Source organism: Phascolarctos cinereus, unplaced genomic scaffold (genome assembly GCF_003287225.1).
Source record: "Phascolarctos cinereus isolate Bilbo 61053 unplaced genomic scaffold, phaCin_HiC Scaffold_1;HRSCAF=81, whole genome shotgun sequence".
NCBI classification, from domain to species: Eukaryota; Metazoa; Chordata; class Mammalia; order Diprotodontia; family Phascolarctidae; genus Phascolarctos; species Phascolarctos cinereus.
In genome coordinates this window covers 262,006,750-262,021,697 of record NW_027555514.1, presented here as the reverse complement: position 1 = coordinate 262,021,697, position 14,948 = coordinate 262,006,750, and the positions used below count along the sequence as shown (strand labels likewise).

The 14,948-nt window shown below is 41.7% G+C and overlaps 1 long non-coding RNA gene across 2 annotated transcripts in view; it reads right to left on the bottom strand.

Moving 5' to 3' along the window:
• LOC110221744 (uncharacterized) overlaps nt 1-14,948 on the bottom strand; it is a 101,075-nt gene that overhangs the window by 35,958 nt on the left and 50,169 nt on the right. For both annotated transcript variants that reach the window (XR_013482899.1, XR_013482900.1), the window contains exon 4: nt 12,055-12,182. This is a non-coding gene — a long non-coding RNA (uncharacterized LOC110221744). The remainder of the gene's footprint in view (nt 1-12,054; nt 12,183-14,948) is intronic.

Sequence of the window (14,948 nt, the reverse complement as noted above, 5' to 3'; positions counted from 1 at the left end):
GCTATTTAGAAAGACACTGGAACTGAGGGGATAAGTAGGTACGAGGCTGAAGAAGACCCATGTCTTCATTAGCTAATGTCGCTCTGTGAGGGAAGACTGCCTACTGATCCTAGCCAACAAAATCCAAAAGCTACGTATCTGATTTGATCTAATTCCCCATGTCATAGCTGGACCCAAGTGGCTCCGGAGGAGAAAGGGAGGCTGCCGGCTTTGTACAGCCTTCTTCACTTAAATCCAATTCACTTGCATGGCACTTGCCCAGCATCACCTCCTTGATGTCAAGATCCTCTTCCAGAAAGAAGGACAAACAACAACAATTGCAGTTGGTAGTGTATCCAATTCTGAAGACAAGACCCCAGGGAATCTTTATCTTGGAAGAGCCTGAATAGGGAGAGTGTGCATCTTTTAGGACCAGTCCCAATGATGTATTTTTTTTTTTAATATGTGTTCTCAAGAGAGAAAAGCCATTGTATTTTGTGCATCTGGGGAGAGAAAAACACCTTGGTGCACTGATTTGTGTAGGTCAGATCACAAGCAGTGACACGGACCTCCTGGCTGTTCCACCAAGACACTATATTGTCTCAGCTCCAGGAATTTTCTCTGGGTGTCCCACATGCCTGGAATGCTCTCCCTCCTCTGCTCTGACTACTGACCTCTGTCTGCCTTCCTTTATATCTCAACTGAATCCTATCTTTTACTGGAAATCTTCCCTAATCCCTCCGTTAATTATTTCCTATTTATCCTCTGTATAGTTTGTTTTGTGTGTATTTGTTCGCATGTTGTCTCCCTTATTAGATTGTAAGCTCCTTGAGGATAAGGGCTGTCTTTTGCCCTTTTTTGTAGCCCCAATGCTTAGCTTAGTGCCTGACACATTGCAATCTCGAGCAAGTCACTTAACCTCCATCTGCCTCAGTTTCCTTCACTGTAAAATGGAAATCATAATGGCACCTACCTTGATTGACCATTGTGAGAATAACACAAGATATTATCTGTGACGAGTTTAGCACAGCGTCTGGCACATAGTAGGTGCTTAAGAAATGCTCGGTCAGGGCGGAGCCAAGATGGCGGAGTGAAAGCAGTGACTTGCTTGAGCTCTCCCCCAAACCCCTCCAAATACCCATAAAAAATGGCTCTAAACAAATTCTGAAGCAGCAGAACCCACAAAAAGACAGAGTGAAACAAATTTCCAGCCCAAGACAACCTGGAAGATTTATCAGAAAGTTGTATCGCACCGGGCTGGGAGTGCAGCGCAGTGTGGGCGCACAGGCCGCTACAAACCTGGAGCAGGCCTCAGAGGACTGAATCGTGGGCAGCTGTGGAGGTTTCCAGACTCCTCAATCCGTGAATGCCAAAGACAACTTAGAAGGTCAGTGGGAAAAGTCTGTTTCTGTTGGTGCTGAAACAGGAAGGTGGGGTTTCAGCTCCTTTCCCCAACAGTGTGGCCCTGGGGGGGGGGCAGCTGCTTCCTGAGCTTCCGGCCCACAGACTGAGGGGGAATCCAGTGGCTGATCAGAAAGGGATCGCAGGGATCTCTTTGCCAGTGCTGAGGCAGGAATCTCTTGCTTTGCCCGTGTTTGGATCTGGGTCACTGTTCTGGGCAACAGTGCTGGGGTGAGGAGGAGTGCTGCATGGTGGAGCTTGTAGTGGCTATGGAGAGAAACCCCTCCTCACAGTTACAGAACGGAAAGGAATACTTGTGGTCACCGGCCAGGAAAGGAGTAAACACCTCGCCCCTTATCATACCACCTTGGAAGAACTGAAAATTTACAGGTCCCTACAAGTATCTCTGAAAACAGCTGTACAAACCCCCGAAGCTTGGGACAGTACATTCTCCACATTGGAAGCAGATTTATACCTTAACAAAGAGTTTAAAACTCAAGTAATTGGCCAGGATCACGAGCAAGCAGCACAAAAAGAGTAAGACTATAATATCTTTGGTGAAAAAGAAGATCAAAACATACAACCAGAAGAAGACAACAAAGTCAAAGCTCCTACATCCAAAGCCTCCAAGAAAAATATGAATCAGTCCCAGGCCTTGGAAGAGCTCAAAAGGGATTTTGAGAAGCAAGTAAGGGAAGTAGAGGAAAAACTGAGAGTGATGCAAGAAAATCATGAAAAACAAGTCAACAGCTTGCTAAAGGAGACCCAAAAAAATACTGAAGAAAATAACACCTTAAAAAACAGCCTAACCCAAATGGCAAAAGAGGTCCAAAAAGCCAATGAGGAGAAAAATGCCCTAAAAAGAAAAATTGGCCAAATGGAAAAGGAAGTCCAAAAGATTACTGAAGAAAATACTTCCTTAAAAATTAGAATAGAGCAATTGGAAGCTAGTGACTTTATGAGAAATCAAGACACTGTAAAACAAATCCAAAAGAATGAAAAATTAGAAAACAATGTGAAATATCTCATTGGAAAAACAACTGACCTGGAAAATAGATCCAGGAGAGAGAATTTAAAAATTATTGGACTATCTGAAAGCCATGATCAAAAAAAGAGCCTAGACATCATCTTTCAAGAAATTATCAAGGAAAACTGCCCTGATATATTAGAACCAGAGGGCAAAATAGAAATTGAAAGAATCCATAGATCTCCTCCTGAAAGAGATCCCCAAAGGAAAACTCCTAGGAATATTATAGCCAAATTCCAGAGTTCCCAGGTCAAGGAGAAAATATTACAAGCTGCCAGAAGGAAACAACTGAAGTACTGTGGAAACACAATCAGGATAACACAAGATTTAGCAGCTTCTACATTAAAGGACCACAGGGCATGGAATATAATATTCTGGAGGGCAAAGGAGATAGGATTACAACCAAGAATCACCTACCCAGCAAAACTGAGTATAATCCTTCAGGGAAAAAATGGTCATTCAGTGAAATAGAGGACTTTCAAGCATTCTGATGAAAAGACCAGAGCTGAATAGAAAATTTGACTTTCAAATACAAGACTCAAGTGGAACATGAAGAGGTAAACAGGAAAGAGAAATCATAAGAGACTTATTAAGATTGAACTGTTTACATTCCTGCATGGAAAGATGATATTTATAACTCATGAGACCTTTGTCAGTATTAGGGTAGTTGAGGAAAAAAATTATATGTATGTATAGATAGATAGATAGATAGATAGATAGATAGATAGATAGATAGATAGATAGAGATAGAGGGTGAGTTGAAGATTAAGGGGTCATATCTGGAGAATAAAATTAAGGGATGAGGAGATTATACTCAGAGAAGAAGAAAGGGAGAGGTAGAATGGGGTAAATTATCTCACAAAAAAAAGAAGAAAAGGCTCTTACAGTGGAGGGGAAACGGGGAAGGTGAGAGGGAATGAGTGAATCTTATTCTCATAGGATTTGGCTTAAGGAGGGAATAACATACACATTCAATTGGGTGTGGAAATCTGTCTTACCCTACAGGAAAATAGGGGGAGAAGGGACAAGAGAGCAGGGGGATGATAGAGAGGAGGGCAGATTGGGAAAGGGGTAATCAGAAGTAAATACTTCTGAGGAGGACAGGGTCAAAAGAAAGAATAGAATAAATGGGAGGGCAGGATAAGATTAAGGGAAATAGAGTTAGTTTTTCACAACATGTCTACTATGGAAGTGTTTTGCATAACTGCACATGTACAACCTATATGGAGTTGCTTGCCTTTTCAATGAGGGTGGGTGGGAAGGGAGGAAGAGAGAAAATTTGAAACCTAAAGTTTTAAAAACATATGTTTAAAAAAATGTTTTCACATGCTACTGGGAAATAAGAAATACAGGAAATGGGGTACAGAAGTCTATCCTGCCCTACAGGAAAATAGAAGGGGAAGGGGATAAGAGAAGGTGGGGGGGGAGAGAAGAGATAGAAGAGAGGACAGACTAGGGGAAGGGGTATTCAGAATATATGCCATCTTGGGGTGGGGGGAGGGGAGATGGGGTGAAAATTTGGAACTCAAAAACTTGTGGAAGTGAATGTTGAAAACTAAAAATAAATAAATTTATATTAAAAAAAAAGAAATGTTTGGTCCCTCCCCTTGAGTTCTGTTAAAAGTCATTCCTTCTTCCTTCCTTGGATTATGCCCACTTTAGCCTGATAAACTAGACAAGTCTGTAAGGACTAGATCGTGGGGCTTTGTTTCTCTTATTAAAGCAGGAACGTAAATTCTGTATTGGTATTTTCACTTCTCATTAAATGCTGAGGCTATAGCTTATCTTGCAGAGCTTTTGATGACACATTATGGATATATTGCACATTTGTCCAACCCCTAAACCTGAGGTTCTTACTTGGGGTTCGTGAACTTAAAATCTTGTAATATTTTGATAGCTATTTCAATATAATTGGCTTCCTTTGTAATCCTCTGTACTTTATTTTATGCATTTAAAAATCTTATACTGAGAAGAGCTCCACAGGCTTCACCAGACTGACTGCCAAAGAGGTCTCGGACACAAAAAAGGTTAAGAACCCCAAACAGCATGTCGCTTCATACTAGGCATCTTGTGGGATATTAATAGATGCCTGTCTAATTGAATGTTTCATCATATAACCAGTAGTTAGATTATTTGCCACCAATGATTATACCTTGATAATGAGATTGCATCACTCTTTAGTTTAAATATCTTAACTCTAGAGCATCTTAGATGGAAAAGAACTCTTCAGTTTGGGAGGCAGTTGGAGATAGAGAGACCTGAGTTCAAATCTTCCCTCAGACACATATGAGCTAGAAGTGGGACTCTGGGCAAGTCACTTCACTGCTCTGAGCCTCAGTTTCCTCATTTAGAAAATGAGGATAATAGTACTCAGCTCCCAGATTGGTTGTGAGAATAAAATGAAATTATTGATGTAATTTATTCTGAAAACTTTAAAGCACTTTTGTTATTAGTCAGTCAACTAACATTTAATTAAGTACCTATAGTAAACAGCTAGGGGGTGCCATAGTGCATAGAGTGCTGGCCTCAAGTCAGGAAGACTCATCTCCCTGAGTTCAAATCTGGCCTCAGATGCTTACTAGCCATGTGACCTTGAGCAAGTCACTTAACCCTGTTTGTCTCAGTTTCCTCATCTGTAAAATGAACTGGAGAAGGAAATGGGAAACCAGTCCAGTGTCTTTGCCAAGTAAACCCTAAATGGGGTCTCAAAAAGTTGGACGTGACTGAACGACAATGAAACAATGCACCATGCTGTATTCAATTGGGGACAACAGCTGGTTTGCAACCCCGACTTGTATCCCCAGAGTAATCCCATATCCTCTCTTTTAGTTTTCTGGGTAATTAATACTCAGTTTATTAATGAGACTAGCAATAATCAATAAATTGATTCTCAGTGGTCTCTCTCAAAACCAAAGACTTTGTCCTCTCAATCCTATGTTCTTTTCTAAAAGTTCCACTTCCCCAAAAAATAATCCACTCACATTAGAAAAAGGCTATTCTAATTTTATGTATTTTGGCCTTCAAGACCATCTGATAAAGCCCTTAAAAAGCACAAGCTGAATATTCAAAGAAGTAGTTAAAAGTTAATGAGGTGGGGCCTCTATGAGGGAGAGGCCAGGTCATGGTCCTTTGCTAGAGGGAAGTTTTTCTTCCTTCAGATTATTCTTGGAATTTGGGAAATGATTGATCCAAGGACTTGGTCTTTGTTCTACTTGGGTTAGACCCTTGAGCAGAGCCCCACACCCAAGGGTTCCTGGTGTTATTGGACATTCGGGAGACCGTGTTCAGGGCCAAATGAGTCAGCAACATTAAGTGAAATCTGGCCTTGCTTCCCTGGGTTTGGGCTGATAAAGCAGCCCACTAGTTCCTGGGAAAGGGCCTCACATTTAGAGATAGGCAGAACAGAGCTTAATGATTGTTCCTTCCTGAGAATTTCTAAAGTCTTCCACACCTGGGCCACTTTTGAGCACTTTATTATCAATGAAAGACTTGATAACCATTTGTTTATTCATTTTCCTGATGTATTTTAATTTATTTTTTAACATTAACTTTTTAGAAATTTTAAATTCCAAATTCTCTCCCTCCATCCAGCTCCTTCTTCACCCCCTGAAAAAGCAAGCAATATGGTACCCATTATACATGTCAGCCATTACTTAAGTACCTCCTATATGCCAAGCACCTGAGCTAGGCCCTGGAGATTCACAGACAGAATTGAAACAGTCCCTGTCCCTCAAGGAATTTATATTACATGCTATTTTAATCAGTAAGTGTGTCAATAAGCATTTATTAACTGCCTATTATATGCCAGGCACTGTAGTAAGTACTGAGACTACAAAGAGGGGGAGGGGTTAAAGACAATCCCCACCCTGGAGGAGCTCACTATGTAAAGGTGACAGGGAAGGGAATAAGCATTTATATAGCACCTACTATGTGCCAGGCAGTCTGCTAAGAGCTTTACAAATATTAACTCATTAGATCCTCACCATAGCCTTGAGAGGTAGGTACTATTATGATCTCCATTCTATTGAGGAAACTGAGGCAAACAGAGATGAGGTGATTTGCCCAGGGTCACATAACAGTAAGAATCTTAGGCTGGATTTGAACTCAGGTGGTTCTGACTCCAGTCCAAGCGCTATGTGTACTGTGGCTCCCCCTAGAGGCCTAATGGAGGAGACACCATGCAAACAGCTAGGTACCAACTGGATGGGACTGCCAGATGGGACAGTGGCCCAACTCTAAATCTGTGAGCCTACCTGTGTGACCCTGGACAAATCACCTAACCTTTCCATGCCTCTGTTTTTTCATCTATGAGAAGAGAGGGTTGTCTACTCTAAAAATAGGATTCTATAATACATGTGGAGTTGATGCTAGAGTTACTATAATCCCCATTTCACAGATGATGCCGACCAAGCTCCCCCAGATTTAATGCAGCCTAGATCCAAAGTAGAGGTACCCCCTTAATGGAGATGAGAGAGGAAGATAGTCCTTGTGCTCCAGAACCTGAAGATATTTTATTGTTGGAATGAAGAAAGGAATGGATTAAGTGTAGTATGTTAACAGTGGTTATATAAGTGGACACACAATAGAGGAGTGGAAAGCAGATCCCCTGGACTAGACCCCCTATTCTTTCATAGATCAGCTTCCCCAGGCAAGCAAAAAACCTGGAGGCTTTCAAACTAAACGTGGCCCACCTGATTCTTTGAGCTGTTATTGGATGGTGCTGGACAATGAATGTCAAATGTGTTTCTGAGATTCAGTGCCCACTCCTCAACCCCTACCTAGATCATTAGCATGGACAGAGAAGAGTTCTATAGAGTTATTTGTACTAATTGAAATAGTTATTAGGCACAAAATAAAATATATAGAAATGATCTCTGAGAGAGAGAGAGAGAGAGAGAGAGAGAGAGAGAGAGAGAGAGAGAGAGATAGGGCTTTTCTTTCTGCCAATGTCACTGGCCAGCTGAACTGTCAATCACTATCAGGCCAGCCAGTCTCAGTTTTCATTGGCTGTTGTCCCATGTCTGACTGACCCCCCCCACCCCACCCCACCCCACCCCACCCCACAGGGCAGGTGAAGGATGCTAGATTCTGATTCAGCCTGGGAAGAGGGTCCCTCCCTTGAAGATGAAAGCTGTGCATTGCTGCTCCAGAAAAGAGACAGCAGCCGCTGACACCGCAGGATTTCAGTGGTGCTTGGCATTTTCCCCAATGCCTGCTAAGGAACATTGGTGGGGACAGGGTGGGGAGGATATCCTTTTGAGGCAGTGTCCCCGAGTGCCCCAGTGTGGTTGCTGCCCTATTTAGGAAGAGGAATCATGGGATCAGAGGATTAGAGATTGAAAAATTAAAGGGACTCTAGAGATTATCCAGTGTTACCCCTTATTTGTCAGATTAGGAAACTGATAAGCAGACAGGGAAACGAACAATCATGTGGCTTTTCTAGTGATTAGGGAAAAATTCCAGTAGCCTTCAAGCAGCAAATGTACCTAATAGCATTTTGACACACCAAAAATATTGGAATAGAGGAATGTCACACCTTTGTCCAGGTTATGTAATTCTCTTGGTGGCTCGAGCTCTGGACTTGGAGTCAGGAAGGTGTGAGTTCTGACCTAGCTTCAGACACTTACTGGCATCATCCTGGGAAAGTACTTAACCTTTCTCAGCTTCACTTTCCTGATCTGGAACTACAGGGCCTCTGAGGGCCCTTCCAGATACCATGAACTTCCTGTGCCTTAGTTTCCTCATTTTTAAATTGAGGGAATTGGATTGGATGGCCCAGCTCCAAATCTATGATGATATTCTTGACTGTGATATGACCAGGGAGTGGGAAGAGCAGCATTTGGTGAGATGGCAGCTTTTGGCTGAAGTTTGAAGAGACCAAGGTTTATACTTGACCCTGAGACTGATGCCCTTGTTCAGAAACATTCCAACTTCCGGATAGCATCTTCTGATTAGAATAAAATATTTCTATCCTCTCACTTAAAGTATCCCCTCTTATTTCTACTTCTAAATGCATTTCTTATTTTTCCTTCCTTTTTTCCTCCCTCCTTCCCTCTCTTTCTCTTCCTTCCTTCCTTCCTTTCCTTCCTTCCTCTTTCCTTCCTTCCTTCTTCCTTCCTTCCTTCCTTCCTTCCTTCCTTCCTTCCTTCCTTCCTTCCTTTCTTCCTTCCTTCCCTCCCTCCCTCCTTCCTTCCTTTTCTTCTTTCCTCCTTCCTTTGGTTTTTTGGTGGCATTAGGGACTGGGGGTGAGGAGAGGAGCAGCAGCTAAGAAAAACATGGGTTTTTTTCCTCTACAGAGCCACTCAATTTTTCTTCATTTTTGTTCATTAACCCTCAGAATACCAGAGTGACCTATCTAGGCCACTTCATAATCTATTTCCTTGGAAACAAGTATGCAACTGAAGGTTGGGGATGAATCTATCCTTAGAGCCCTGTAGGCTAGAATAGTGTTATAAATATTTCAGCATACTTTTATTAAAATAGCTCTGTTTTCTTATGCTGGGAATAAGCAGAGGCTCCTGGCTTCCACTGTGAGCATGCTGTTGAAGACATAAAACCAATCCCATCCGAATTTATGGGCAGTTGTTAATGAAGAGCCATATCCCCATGCCATGAATAGCTCTAAGCCTCACCTTACATATATTAGGAGAAACTGTCACAGAAAGATATAATTAGAGGTGGGAAATGCTGACAGGGGAACTTGGAGGACCTTTCAAAATGCTTCTGGGAGCTTGAAGTTTCAGTAGTCTACAAGGGACCTGGATTGAAACCAAGTGGGAGATCATCAAGGACCTTAGGGTGGAAGAGGAGGGGATAAGTACTGATTTTTTAACATCTGGCCCAGCCTCCTAGTTTTTACACATCAGGAAAGTAAGATCTAAAGAGTTTAACGGACTAGCCCAAGGTCACGTAGGTAATAAATAGCAGAGTCAGAATTCTCGCCCAGACCCTCTGCTTCATATCCAGCACTGTCTATTGAGCCATGAAGTTTTCTTCTGTGACTTTCTGAGTTAAAACACTTCAATAAAACATAAGATTAGGTAACTGCTAGATTTATTTTCAGTGTTCAGCCTTTTAAATAAGGATCTAAGGCTATTTCTGCTGCATACAGGGGTGAGTAATAAGCAAGCTATTTCACACTGTAAGATGTTAGAAAGCAAGGGTCAAACATACACCCAGGAACGTGGGGACTTTGCCAGGTCCTAATCTAGTGACGTTGCTTTTGTTTCATGGCATCACAGAATTTCTCCGTTGGAAGGTTCTCAGTGGCAATATTTTCTGATTTGTTGGTCTTTGCTCCTATAGGAATAGGGAACTCTCAGGAGAAGAAACTCCCTTTACCAATGGGGGATTAGCATCGTATCTGCTACTTACAGTCTCAGACAGCCTAAAGAATTGGGCAGCTAAGTGACTTGGCCAGGGTCTCACAGACAGTATGTGTCAGACTTCAGTTGAAGTGTTCCCGGCTCTCTATCCGATACTCTGAGCTGCCTCTTGTTCGGCCAGTGAATACCAGGGCGAAAACAAAGCCCTCTACAACCACCTTGACAAGCGGTCACCCAGCCTTTGTTCAAAGCCCTTCATTGAGACAGAACCCATGACCCCTGTAGGCAGTCCATTTAACATTTGGACAGCTCTCAACATTAAGAAGCATGACCTGGTGTCAAGCCTAAATTCACCTCGTTTACAACATCTACATGTCACCCCCAGTCTATAGTAGGGTGAGATGACTGAATAAGTCCTGGCCATACAGGATGTCCCCCAAAATCTTAGTGCGGTTTGAGACTGTTAAAGCTTAAGACTGCACTAAGACTTTAGGGACATCTTATGCTGACCACGTAAATGAAGTGTTTGGGTAAAATTTGCTCTAAAAATAGCTATTTAACTGGTACAATAGAAACTGGGGGGGGGCTAAATCAGGGGGGCATAGATGTAGAAGGCAAGGCTGACTGTAGGGTTAGTGTGGGGAGAGTATCTTTCATCATACCTAGGTTGCTGACTGCAAGGAAAACATTGGTCGAATTTCAGTTTTCTCCTATCCTGTCCCTGTATGCCCTCTGCTGGAGGTGTTAATGAGCATTAAAAAACTCAGGAGGTGGGAAGCATGCTAGGAAACACTTAATGAGGCAAAGCCTGGGTTGTGTTGCAGAGTGGATCTTAAATCTCTAGTAGAAAATTAGCTGGATTTCTGATCCGCCATTACAGAGTTGACAAGGAGAGTGGGGCCCAGAGAGATTAAGCAGCATATTCAAAGTCACAAAACAATGATTAGAACCCAGGACACCGAAAGTCCAAATGAAGAAAAGTCTAAAAACATCCAGATTTGGAGTATGTGTTAAAGATCTCTTCTCATACCCAAACATTTAGCTCTCCTAGTGTTTCCCTTCCCTTCCTAGAAATCTAGAAAATATGTCTCTTCTCATAGGAGTTAGGGTCCCAAGCTTTCTGTAAGGAGGAATGGCTGAGCATATCGGAAAGCCCAATATACCCCAGGCATAAGACAAAAATCAATGCACAGTGAACCATTTGTAAAATGCAACAAAGGGAATGAATTAAAAATGCAAGGAGCCAAATCTGACAAATGTGTGATAATACAAAATATAAATACATAAAAAATGGGGACCTGTTTCTAATTTCACCTATTCCAGGGGTGGGGAACCTGTAGCCTCAAGGCCATATGTGGCCCTCTAGGTCCTCAAGTACAGCCCTTTGACTGAATCCAAATTCACAGAACAAATCCCCTTAATAACAGGATTTGTTCTGTAAAACTTGGACTCTGTCAAAAAGCCACACCCAAGGACCTAGAAGGCCATAAGTGGCCTCAAGGCTACAGGTGCCCCACCCCTGACCTATTCCAAGCACAACAGGGCAAAGTACATCCACTGGCAATTTTGGGCATGAAGAATGGAGGATGAGGTTGGAAAGAAAGTTGAAAAATATACAGGGAAAAGGGAAATCCTATAGCTATATCTTTCCCCCTCTTTGTTGAAATTATCCTGCCTCTTTCATTCTCAAGGAAATCTACAGTTGTAATTACATTAGCCAGCTACTATGCTTTGCCCTAACTAGGTAATATAATTATAACTCTTGCTTCCTAATTATAGGGTTTTCCAGGCTTCCAAAAATCCTACTGAATATGTGTCGCATTCTCACTTGCAGGGTATACACTATGAGGAGATAGTGACCTTGTCTTCAGAGAGGCCCAGGCTGAGAAAAGCTGTGCCTTGCTGGAGGCTGTTTACATTGTGCAAACAGCTGGATGATACTCTGATTTCTGCTCCTTGGATAAAATACTGCTGTTGGCAAGGGCCATATGTTCCATAGCATGCTAGAATATTATAACCCTTCACAACCATTGAATAATGATACAGAGCAAGTTTTTTTTTTTATGATAGTGCAGTCAGAAGCTATGAGAAAGCAGAAAGCTATGCTTCAAATGGCATGGGACCTTCAGGCAGCAGCTGCAGTAAAAAGAACATGTATTTATTAAAACCTACTAAAGGCTAGGCACTTTGTAAGTGCTAAGCTCCTTATAAATATTATCTCATTGATCTTCACAACAACCTGCACTCTCTGGTTACAGGTATTGTTATTATATCCCCATTTTTCAATTGAGGAAACTGAGGCAAAAAGGTTAAGTGACTTACCCAGGGTCACAGAGCTCAGAAGTATCTAAGGCTGGGTTTGAACTCGGGTCTTCTTGACTCCAGACCCAGTGCTCCATTTACTGTGCCAAGTAGCCTCTCTGCAGTGGATAGGCAAAGGAGAGTCATCCCTGAAATGGACATGCAAGTTAACACATCTGGGTCTTTGAATCCCATGTTCACACTTTGGAGCTTTGATATCAGCAGGAAGGCTTTGAGACCATGCTTTCCTTCAAGAATCTCCAGAGGCTTCCTTTTGCCTCCTTAATAAATTTCAAATTCTTTTCCTTGATCTATAAGGCCAACGCATCTTCTTTCAACCTTATCTAACCTTATTCCACTCTATGCACTCTAACTTCAGCTAAAGTAGACTGAGTACTTTCTGCTTCCTGCAGAGATCCTTCCTATCTCTTTGCCTTTGCTGGAGAAGCTCCTTATCCTCTCTCCTCATCTTTACCTGCTGAATGTTCACCCAGGTGGTTGAAAACCCACCCAAAATTCTACCTCCAGGAAGCCCTTCCTTAACCCCCTTTTGTCAGTAATGACCTTCCCTCTTGGACCCTTACACTGCACTTTATTTTGAAGGGCTCTGATGCACCTGCCACATAATATCATGCATCATTTCTGTCTGGGTTTTGAGTCTTACCCTTCTTATGCTGTGAGTTCCGTGAAGGCTAACCCTAATTTAATTTCTAGCACTGTCATCTTGTAGCAGTGTCCTGCATGGAAAAGGCATTTAATGAATGTCCAATGAATGAATAACACATTATCCTCAAGAGGAAGGTGAATTATAACTCCTAATTCCATATCCAAAGGACCGAATGCAGGGGGGAAAGTATATGGTAAAATTAGAATGTAAAGCTTTCATTCACTATCTTTTCTCAGATTTTATTATTGTCCCAAGGCCAAACTTCTGATTGTCACCTTGCTTATGTGAGGGGTATGTCCACAGAATTTCATTTTGCCTTGCTCTTCCTCAAACAACTCAAACCATCTGCCAACTCGAGACATTTTTACCAGCTAGCCCTCATGCAGGAAATGTTTTTCATCCTCATTTCTGCCTCTTAGCCTCTTTCCTGGCTTTCTTCTGATCCCAGATAAAATTCTACCTTTTATTGGAAGTCTTTCCCAACCGCACATCATGCTAGTGCCCTCCCTCTGTTGATTAATTCTGATTTATCCTCTATACAGTTTGTTTGTACAGTTATTTGCATATTCCCCCCCATTAAATTGTGAGGTCTTTGAGAGTAGAGACTGTCTTTTGCTTTTCTTTGTATCCCTAGTGTACTGTATGGCACAAAGTAGGAACTTAGTAACAGTTATTGACTTAACTGGCTACAAGACTTGAGGCTGAGCCAGTGTCTTTTAGAAGGCTGTATATGAGTCTGTGATATGTTGATGTCCTTGGGAAAAGATTCTCTTTGATGAGGAGGTTCCTCTGGGCACAAGGTCTAAAAAGATGACCCTACAAGACCCACAGGATGCAAACAGACTGGGACAGCAAGACACAGTGCTATAATCAGGCTATAGAGAGGGAAATTACTATGTAGCGTGGTGCTCATGTCATTCGTAAACTTGGCATTTTGTCTGGACGAGCATGACGACTACAGAAACAAGTTAAGAGCTCCGGACTTTCTATCTTGCCCTTGGGAACTTCCAGCAAAAAAAAATTCTAAGAAGCAAATGTGCCATGTTCCAGTTTCGACCCCTTGAATTGTGCTTTACCCACTAACTCCACCCCCCTGCTATGACTGGGAGTTAGAGATTGAATCTCATTATATTATAGCCCTCCTTGATGTATAGATTAGTACACTTTGGGTTTAAACTATCTTACTATTTGACTCTCTTTCTTATTATTTATATCTCATGTTATAATTAAATGCTTTGCTATTGGATTTATGTACCTTTGGTATGTCTAACATATACAGTTGAGGCTCAGGCTATGAGTCCTACCTCAAAAGCTCATGCAAAAGCTGGGAATGACCAAGGGGTGCTATGCTTGTAGGGAAGGGAATAGTTTATATTAGCCAATTACGTTGCCAAAAGACAGTCCTTTTCTAACCAATAAAATTACATAGGCTCTAAAGAAAGAGGTAACAAGTAGTGTTATTTAAATACATTCAAAAACAAAGTAGATTCCAGAAACTATAGTCACGTAATGTCAATGTTTGAAGAACTGCCATGTGGAAAAGGGCATAAACAATAAAGGGCAGAACTAAAACCAATAGGTTAAAGGTGCTGGGAGACACATTTTGGCTCAATATAAAAACCAATTTTAAATAATTAGAGCCACCATTGGGGTGAATGCCATCATCATACTTGTCTTGGATGTTGTCGTGGGGATTGTGCTCTGAATGAAAATTAGATTTTAAAATATCTTAGGTCCCTTCCAACTTCAAGATTCTATGATTCTAAATCTTATTTTTAAAAAAAATTTTTAAAAATCAAGTCCTCATAATTTCTAATTGATGAACTTTTTTGACCTCCTTGGATTTTAAATTTGAAAAACCCAGTTGACAGCTCAGATGCTGCTGGAGGGAGTCATTCTGTGACCTTGCACTCTCTGGTTACAAGAGAAAAATTGTCTGGTTTCAAATTACTTTGAGCTAACTGTATATAACATTGACCTTCTGTTACCAGTAACAGAAACTGGTGAGCTACAAGCAGACGGAGGCGAGAAATGCCATTCAAACAAGGACGAGAGAACTCAGCCAGTTATGTGTATAAATCTTAATGACACTCAGAACCCAAGTAAACTCTTAGAACAGCCAAAGTTTGTTATTGATAATAAGCACAATAGAAGAGCTAACATAGGGATCATCTTCCTGCTGTTTTAAAGCTTTGACCTGGGGGAAAATGGTTTCCATGGAAAAATACTTCCTGTGGGTAACAATAAT